At 37.8% G+C, this 10,308-nt stretch overlaps 1 protein-coding gene across 2 annotated transcripts in view; it reads right to left on the reverse strand.

The window, feature by feature from the left end:
* The window catches only part of SEC16B (SEC16 homolog B, endoplasmic reticulum export factor), a 76,100-nt gene extending 72,966 nt beyond the window's left edge, over positions 1-3,134 (reverse strand). The window contains exon 1 of one of the 2 annotated variants that reach the window (XM_007480842.2): positions 2,995-3,134. The gene's annotated coding sequence lies outside the window, so the exon portion shown is untranslated. The remainder of the gene's footprint in view (positions 1-2,994) is intronic. The other variant, XM_007480841.2, reaches the window with a different exon arrangement.
* Between the last annotated feature and the right edge of the window lie 7,174 nt (positions 3,135-10,308).

The raw sequence follows: 10,308 nt of genomic DNA on the forward strand, positions 1-10,308 counted from the left end.
ATATTAACAGTATGCAAGAGCATACAAATATTTTGTGCATTTCTGAATTTCTAAACTTTTTCTGTGTTGCCTGTGAGCCTTTACAGCTTCTGCAAAACTCCTCAAAAATTCCCTATTTAATTTCTTATGTCATTTGGTGATACATCAAAACCACAATCGGGAAAATCATGATGTGGAAGGGATACCTGAATCTGAAACTCCAGGTGATCACTTTGTCAATTCAGATATGCACCTCTAAGTTTGATTCATAAAGTCTGAGATAAATCTTCAAAGAGGTTAAAGAGTGAGATAACTAGACACCAGTGAGCATAAGGGGTAAGTGTGAACAAAGTAGAAGGAAGAAAATGAATCCTGGCTCTGTTAATTAATGTCTTTAGAATGATAGGTGTCTCTCCAGATCTCAGGTTCTCCATTTGTAAAATTTGTAGGTAGGGAGGTGGAATTTCATGACCTCTGAGCTCCCTTCCAGGTCAAAATTTATAAGCCAATTATCTTTGCACTTCATTTTCCCCAGCTTCAAAATAAAGGTATTTATCAACCCACCAATTGTCACCTTGACCAGTGTATTTCAAAGGTTGTTAGTTATAAAGTACTTGGAGATTTGGGGAAGAGAGGTATTCCACAAGTACTCAATCAACACAGTTCTAAGCTCCCCATCTACTCTTCAGCACATCTCTCCTTGAATACAAAATAATGAGCAAAAATCCAGAATCTGGTTGTGGGTACTGAATCCTGACATCCAACATACCTCATTGAATTTGGAATGAGAAAGGAAATGTTTATATTCAAGAAATTGGCTTTGTGCAAGGAATAAAATATTAATAACTTTTTTTAATTTCTTGTTTATTTGCTTTTCCCCTTGCCAATATCAAGGCAAGTTTGCCATTGATGATAATGAATATTGAATAGGCATACAATATCAATATGCTAATTGGTATTTGCAATTCTCATTAGAATCACAGTCTAATTTCATTTAAACTTCCTAATTCCTTCCCTAGAGTCTACTAGCCAACTCTCTTTCAAGGAATATCATTTTCCTTTTTTGGGTATTTCTTTTATACCTTTTTTATGTCTGTGTACTCTAAGCAACAAGAAAGATACACTTGCTTTAATTAATAACTAATTGAAACTAGATATTGAGATTTTTCAAAAGAATCTAGCATTAAAAAAGCTCCCATCATTAAAGCTCCCATCATTAAAGACACACACACACCCTCCACTGGGAGGTAAAAAAGGCAGTAAAGGATAGAAAGTATCTGAGTTCAGATTTAAACCTAGGACCTCCCATCTCCAAGACTGGCTCTCAGTCCATTGAGCCACATAGCTGCCCTGTTTTCATGTTATCAACTAATGAGGTCCTGCTGGCATACATAAGAGGATTTTCTTAGAGAAGGCACTCTTAACCAAAAAGAATCCAGACAACCTGGATGCCCTGAAAAAAGCTGGACTCGTCAATGAAAGGCCAAATCAAACACCGAAAAGTTCGCACTGTGGCGAAACCAATTCATTTAGAGGAAATTCTTCTATGGACTAAACCATCAAAGAAAATAGACTCAAAGGAATGAAATCCATGTGTCAAGGAGGCATTATAATATGATGGAACTGAGTCTAGAGTCCTGGGTTTGGATCTTTCACTTTCCTTGGGCAAGTCACTTTATGAGGTCTTAATTTCACCATGAAGAAAGTAATTCTATCAGCAGTTCACACACATAAGAGCATCTTGCTTTGGTTTGCAAAGTGCTTTAGTCAGTGGGTCTGTCAATACACAAGTATTAATTAAGAACCTTCTACAAGCTAAGCACTGTAATAAGCCATTTTCTCTCTGCTATCTCATGGGAGTCCATTCCCATGTTTACTGATGAAGAAACAAGACTCGGCACTCAATCCTATTTTCCACCTACCTACCTTGAAATTATTAGCGATTATTTAGTCCAACTCCCTCATTTTAGAGATGTGAACACTGGGGCCAAAGAAGAGAAATAATCTAAAGTCACATAGCTTATAAATTATGTAACAGAATTCCAATCTAGGTTCTCTGGCTCCCAATTCAATATATTTTCCACTTTCCCAAAGCTGTTTTCTAAAGTTTCTTCCGGTACTGACCATTTATGATCTATAAAATGGGGATAATCATGCTTCAACTTCTTCCCAACCTGGGTGGTTGTGAGAAAAGAGCTTTGTTCACCTTGAAGAGTTATAGAAATAGGACAAATGATTACTCTAGGATCTCTAAAAATCAACCCTAAAACCCAGATTGTGTATATTACTGGGACAGTAACACCTGTGGCCACCGTGGCCCACCCATTCTTTGAAAGATTAGACTATTTGTGGTTTCTCATCTGAGATGGTAAGAGGGTCCCCAAAACAACGGAGGCTGACGGCAGACAGCTATCGATCCTCAGTAATGGGGGTGGGAGTTTGAGGTAAGCGTAAGGGGACACATTTTCCAGGGCTTAATCTATCACTTGTTGGCAGCATTTTGCCGGTTACCGGACCTATATGTTAAGGCTCCAAGTTTCCACACAGCCTCTAAACTGTCTCTTAACTAATTTGAATCCTGAAATATTTAAAGGGCTCTCTCTTATACAATACAGCTTTTGTCAATAATCTCTCAACTTTCTGCAATCCTGCCTGCTGGAAATGGTGAAGTAAAGGGTGAAGCCATCAATCCCACACACGAATTGGCTAAAAACATCTTTAGCCCGCCCGTGGAACGACCCTCCAGGCCAGCATGGGCGCTTAGATGAGACAGAAGCCTCTGTCATCTGGCATGAACCAGACTTCCAACTCGTTTTTGGAAGAAATCCGTGTGTGGGTTTCAGCTGTTACAAAGTCTCCTGACTTCATCCCTCTGTCTTCTGTTCTGGTTACGAGCAGAGTTAAGCCTCTTCACTGTATCTCTGGGAAAGTCTCCCTCCTACCCCACCCCCTGCCTTTTACTCGCTATAACTTCTCCACTTTCTTCTCATTTACTTGGGGGAAAGAGATACTTACATGATCTGCACCTAAATAGAAGAGGCAGCTGTTGCCGCCACTGCCGCTGCTGCTACTCCCATGCCCGCTGTTTTTGCAGCTGCTACACCCCATGCTCCTAGCCTCTGCTAGTGTGACTCACAGCTGGCAGAGATGCTTAGCTGCCACGTCAGCTGGCAGGAACCTTTCTGCTACAGCTACCATTTCCTGATCGGACCATTTAGCAGGTAGAGCTAAAGTCTGGAAGGATGAGTCCCTACACCATGTTGAGAAGGTCCAAGCAAAGAGGTCACGGTTTTACCACCCCACCCCCATTCCCCCTCGACTCCAACAGAGACAGAGAATTCAGAGTCTATCAGGGGCTTCTAGCCAAAAGAAGGCAACTGGCTAAAATCTGGCCAAAAAGGAAATTCTATTTTACATTTCAACCTGTGGGTGTATTTTGTGAGCAAAGGAGATATCAGAGACTATTCCTGCCTTTTGTAAGTAGAAATGCCTAAGTTAAAACATGATCAATGCTGTGATTCTATAAGGGTTGTCTTAATTCTTTGCTTCTTGAGATAGATTATTTTATTTCATCAGGGGAGATTCTTTAAATTTTCTGTGACTTTTAAACAAAGAAAATATCTATTATACCTGATCAAATCTCTTTCCAATACTAGAATTCCAGATGTGGAATTCCCAAAAGTTCCTGAGCCTAACCAATATAATGAGCTAAATACAGGGGTTTCCCCAAGTCTTCTTTTTTCTCTCTTAATAATAGATGGTGGGGGCAGCTGGGTGGCTCAGTGGATTGAGAGCCAGGAGGTCCAGTTCGTCACCCACCACCATGGAAGACCCACAGACAATGCAATCAAGCAGGAGGGTCCTTTATTCTGGTATACACCAGGGGAAGCTCAGCACAAGAGTTCTGCCTGCAGTTGTGAGTGCAGAGTCTTTTATACCCGATGCCTGACAGCATATCACTAGCCACCATACGTGGCCCACAAGTTTCTCCTGGACTCTACGTTTTGGGCATCGGCACATTTAGGTTCCCTGACAGGGGTCTGTTGGTCAGATGTTCTATAGTGATATGTGCTGTACTGACCAAGCAGCTCCCTGCTTGGGGCTCCTTCAACTTAACCCCAATTGCCTAGTCCTTACCACTCTTCTGCCTTGGAACCAATACACAGTATTGATTCTAAGACAGAAGATAAGGGTTTAAAAAAATTTTTATAATAATAATAAATGGCATATGTATACTGATTCAAAGTTTGCGAATCATTTTACAATACAATTATCTCATATGAAACTCACAAAACTGAAATAATACTAATTAGCATTCATATGAGCACTTTAAGGTTTGCAAAGCACGTATAAATATTATTTTACTTTATCAAGTATTATCCCCTATTTTACAGATTGTGAGATTGTGGTAGCACATAAACTCTGGGCTTAATCTCTCAACCCATACACATACACACTCTTGGCAAGATCAGGACCCTAGAATATGGTTCCTACTTCTCCCTTGTTAGGGGTCTTCTAATGATTCTCCACTGATATTACCCCTTCCCCCAATTAATTATCAACTTATGTCACTTAAGCCAAAGTTAATTAACTTTTAAAAACAAGAAATATTTCCCAGGCTTCTTATACCATGTACCTCCCTATACTCTATTTTTTAAAAACCCTTAACTTCTTAGAATTAATTCTAAGTATCATTTCCAAAGTAGAAGAGCAGTAATGGCGGGGTAATTGGTAAGTTATTTACCCAGGGTCTCACACACCTACTAAATATCTGAAGACAAATTTGAACTCAAGTCTTCCTGACTCCAAGACCAATGTCATAATCACTGAGCAAGCTGTCTCACTAAATAGAATTGTGACTCCTTGTTTAAATATATTCCCTAGACAAAGGCACTGGGATTTAACCACGAGGAATGATTTACAGTTATCTGTCCTGGTAGAAAGAAGGGAAAATAGATTTCTGTTTAAAAGGGTGCCAAGGGTATCCCTTACACTTACATCAGTTTCAAATTTGTCTCTACAATGTTGACTCATTACTCTTATACCTTCTCTTTAGAGCCAAAGAGAACAAAGCTAAAGCTCTTCCATGTGACAATCCTTTAAACAAATGAATACAACAAGCCTATAAATTTTTTCAGAGATAAGTATCTCTAATTTCTTTAACTAATCCCATTATCAATGAACTCCAAATTCTTTACCATCCTGTTTTCCCTGGACCCTCCACTGTTTATTGATGTCCTTAAAAGGCAGTGGCCAGAACTGGATATGAAACTCCAGACTGGTCCAGGAAGCATGGAAAGCACTTCCTTTTCCCTCAGTGTTATGCTTCTCACTGTGGACAAAGATGAAATTCACCTTCAATCAATTCTATTCAATAAATAATTGCTTAGGAGGCAGGTAGAGCCAGGACTAGAAACTAGAAATGAGAAGTCTTGGATTCAAATTTGGTGTCAGATACCTTCTAGCTGTGCAACCCTGGGTAAGTCATTTAACCCTCATTGCCTAGCCCTTACCACTCTTCTGCCCTTGGAACCACTACACAGTATTGATTCTAAGATGGAAGGTAAGGGTTTGGTTTTTTTAGTAAATAAATAAACAAACAAACAAATAAATGGATGAATAAACTAATAAATGAATGAATGCATGTATAAATAAATAAACAAACAAATAAATGTATGAATGCATGAAAAAATAAATGAATGAATGAATAAATAAGCAAACAAATAAATAAACTATACAAGGCATGGGGGGATACAGGAATGAAACAGAACAGTGCTTGATCTCAAAGGATTCAGGTACCATCTCTCTGCAAACCGCTCTCAAAATTTTATAGAGAAACCACTTTTCTCCCGAACTGTAGTCCTACTTTACTGCCCTACTATCTGCCCACTAGACATCATCACTTGGATGCTCTAGAGGCATCCTAAATTCAATATGTACAGAATGGAAATTGTTACACACACACACACACACACACACACACACACACACACACACCCCTTCTTGAAATGTGCCATCCAGGCACCCAAGTGCGTGACTTTGTTCTTTTCTCCTTTCTTGCCCCCTGTACCCAAATGGTCATTAATTCTCAACACCCAATTTCTACAGTGTCTCTAGTACTTCCTTTCTCTCCATTCACAGGAACATTACTCGAACTCAGGCACTCATCATCTTTTTACTGTACTCTTTCAATAGCTTCCTAATTGATTTTCCTCCATCACTCCCTAATCTGTTCTTCCTCCATAAAGCTACCAAATTAATATACCTAAAACACAGGTCTGACCATGTCACTCTTCTTCAAAACCTTTAGTGTTTCCATGTTCCTTCTAGGATAAAGTATAAACCCCATAGCTTGGTATTTGAAACATTCCACAAAATGTTTTCTCTACTGCACGTGGATAATCTATATCAAGCCTTTTTGGCCTTCTTGAGGAGAGGGGAGGAAAGTGAAAAAGGAAGAGAATTTGAAACTCAAAAAATTTTTAAAGAATTTTTAGAGGGGCAGCTGGGTTGTTCAGTGAATTGAGAGCCAGGCCTAGAGATGGGAGGTCCTGGGCTCAGATCTGACCTCAGACACTTCCTAGCTGCATAATCCTGAGCAATTCACAGTTCTAGATGCCTAGCCCTTATCCCTCATCTGCCTGGAAACCAATATTTAGTATTTGATTCTTGGATGGAAAGTAAGGGTTAACTCTCAGAATCAATACTAAGGTCTCAGACACTTCCTAGCTGTGTGACCCTGGGCAAGTCACTTAACCCCCATTGCCTAGCCCTTATTACTCCTCTGCCTTGGAACCAATATGCTGTCTTGATTCTAAGAGGGAAGGTAAGTGTTTTAAGTTAAAAAAAAAAAAGAATCAATACTAAGCTTTGGTTCCAAAGTAGAAAAGTGGTAAGGACTAAGCAACCAGAATTGTGACTTATTCAGGAAGTATCTGGGGTCAGATTTGAAACCAGGACTCCCTGTCTCTAAATCTGGCTCTCTATCCACTGAGCCACCTAGCTCAGTAAGGATTTTACAAAATAAAATTTTTTTAATATATTTTATTTGATCATTTCCAAGCATTATTCATTAAAGACATAGATCATTTTCTTTTCCTGCCCCCCACCCCCCATAGCCGACGTGTAAATCCAAAATAAAAAATTTTTTAGAAAGCCAAATGTTAACAATTTTGGTTTTCCCTGTAATTAGGAATAAAATAAAAATCAAATGTTAAAGAAAAATCAAGAGAATACACAATCTGGCGCCCATTTACTTTTCTAAGCCTGTTTCATGACTTCCTTTCAGATATTCTTCATTCTACTCAAACTCAACTGCTAGTTAATTCCTGTGTGTTATTTTCCATTTCCTCCTTTTTCAGAGGCACCTGATGTCTAGATAATGTACTTCCACATCATCTCCTTTCTTAGAATCTCTAGCATCCTTCAGAACACAGCAGAGACGCCATCTCTTACACAAGGTATTTTCTTCTTTCTCTCAAGGTTGTTAGTATCATTTCTTACCTCTTCTACAGAACTAAGGAAAGACAACAATGAGATTCACAGTGATAAAATCTAATGACTGCAATTTGGAAAAATACCAGGCAGTGGCAGCAGAGAGCAGCAAAGAACTTTAGAGAGCAACAACACAGTCAACAAATGACAAGAGAGAGCAACCCAGTGATGGAGGACCAGTGAAAGGTGAAGCATCAGTACACGGCAATAGCCTGAAACTCAGCATCTTTAGAACAGCTAAATTATATCAAAAGTTCTGCAGAGAGAATATTTCGTAAGAGTATCAAAACAAGGAGGGGTTATTTGTAGATATTGTCCTAAGGAGCTCATAAAAGTGGGAGGGAGAAAAGAATTACTTTATCTTATTTCTATATAATTTGCATATAATTGTTTGTGGATATGTAATTTCCCCCTTTCCTACAGTGGAATTCCATTCACAAGAGCTTCCCATCTCTCTTGAGCTAATTTCCTTTATAGATTTTTAGCCATTGGCTCCTAAGTATCCTTTCTCTGAACCCTGCAAAATCTGCTCTCCCCCAAATTAGTGGACAATTAAATTCTTCCCAATTTCCCATTGCTTCTCTGTAACTAATTTTGAGATTCTCTAAGATTTCCGGCCCCAGAAACCAGTTCCTCTTTCTATGTGAAAATCACTCCACTTTTTGAAGAATGAAATTATCTTTAAAATAAGTCAAGAAATGATTACCTGTTCTACTAACAGTTGAAAGAATTTCAGCCAAATGTCAGGTAATTAAAGCCCTCCTCCCTGCCCCACTTCCCCTAAGTAGGCTTTAGATCTGTTTCCCACACTCCTGATAAGTTTTCTCTTTCTGTTCTATCCAAGTATGTCTATACTATAATCTAGAAATAATAGCATCTCTATTTGTCTTCATTGAACACTCAAATACTCTGCCCAAGGCTTCCCAACTTAAGATTCTGCCTTTCCTCAATTAAAAAATGTCTTCTTAATACACACTGCTATTCTTTCCCCATTCCTCACCCCAGTCTTACTAATTTTGTTCATTTTGAATAAGGTATACCCATGCAGAGGCATATTCTAGCATGTCACATCCTTCCAAGTTTCAATAATAACTTCAAGGATTAGTTTGCCTCCTTGAATTAGGATGTTAAAGTTGGAAGATAGTCTAAAGGACATTTAATCCAACCCCCTCGTTTTACAAACTTTCCCAAAACCACAAAGCAAGTTAATGACAGAACTAGGACTAAAAATTGAAAATTGTTCTTTTTGCCTTTAGTTCAAACAATCTCTATTCTCCTTATGTTGGCATACACAGATATATAAAACATCCTGTCTCCATTCTATTTGCATTTTGTGCAGATTGGTATTAAATAATTTTGATGCTCATTATATAAAATATAATTACCTGGTTGGGTTTTTTTAATTCCATAAAGATTTATCTCTTTAAATCATTTTATCAGGGAAAAAAACAATATTGTTCCAAATTTTAATAGCAAAAGTTTGATATAAAATTAAGGAATGTAAGGGATAAAGGAAATCACAAAAAATTCAATTAAAGATGTTGATTACATAAGATTTAAAAGGTTTTGCAAGAGCAAAATCAATATAATTAGAATAAAACTGTGGTTTGGGGGCAAAACTACAACAAAATTCACTCACAGAAGTCTGATTTCAAAAACATACAAGGAAATAATACAAATGACCCAAAGGTCATACCCCAGTAGATAGTCAAAGGGTTTCTCAAAAGAAATTCAAGCTATAAATAAATGTACATATAAATGTTCCAAAGCAATAATAATAAGAGAAATGCAAATTAGAACAACTGTGAGGTTTCATCCCACACCCAGAATATTGGCAAAGAGGACAAAAGATAAAAATAGTTGATGTTGGAGGGGACTATGGGAAGACACATATTAATGCGCTGTTTATAGAATGGAGAGGTACAAACATTCTGGAAACCAGAAAAAAAAATGATTTGACTTTCCATAACCTTTGATTACTGAATCTATAGTACACAAAGATGGAGATGAATGACCTAGGTTTACCACAATATTCTCGTATGACTCTTAACAGCTTCTATCCCCTTTTCTACCACTCTACCATTATGACTACTAAAGTGGAAAGGGGTCACACATGACTGAGACCATTTTGCATTTTTCAGTGTTTCATGGTTACCATGGTCAAAGAATTGAAAAGAAAGGGAAAGAATACCAAAAGACATCAGAATTCAGATTAATGCAATGACCAATGGCCTCCAGAGGACTGATAAGGAAGCATATCTCCTTCCTCTCAGTAGAAATATAGAAAACTAGGGATCATCAGATACTACCAAAGGGTTCCACTTTTTACTTGATGATACTTCTTTGTTGCAAAAGAAGGTAAAAAGAGGTCGTCTAATGAAGTAATTGTAACATCAAAAAATAAGTATAATAACATACAGCATCAATAGAGTTTTATTTTAAAATGCAACAAATAGATTCATTAAAAGTATGGGCAACTTAACTATTTTCCAAATATGGAAAACCAAAAACTATAAAAATCTTTCATTTTGATGCTTTACCACCCAGAAAGTTCCAGAAACTAGCATTTCAGATATCCCCAATTAAAATCTGCATCCTGGTAATATTCACTGATGCTGGAGGCTAAATAGAATATATTATTCTGATTCTGCCAGAATTAGATATAAATAAGTTGGACTTCTAACTTCAAGTCTTTTCGTAAATAATGGTGATTTTTTTTTAAATCCCTGTCTTTTCAGTTTGCTAAATGTAGTCTCGGGAAGAAAAGCGAGAGGTAATAACTCAACAAATTGGAACTTTTGACCAAGTGAAAGTGCCCATATGTTTTCCGACCTA

Source organism: Monodelphis domestica, chromosome 2 (assembly GCF_027887165.1).
Source record: "Monodelphis domestica isolate mMonDom1 chromosome 2, mMonDom1.pri, whole genome shotgun sequence".
NCBI lineage: Eukaryota > Metazoa > Chordata > Mammalia > Didelphimorphia > Didelphidae > Monodelphis > Monodelphis domestica.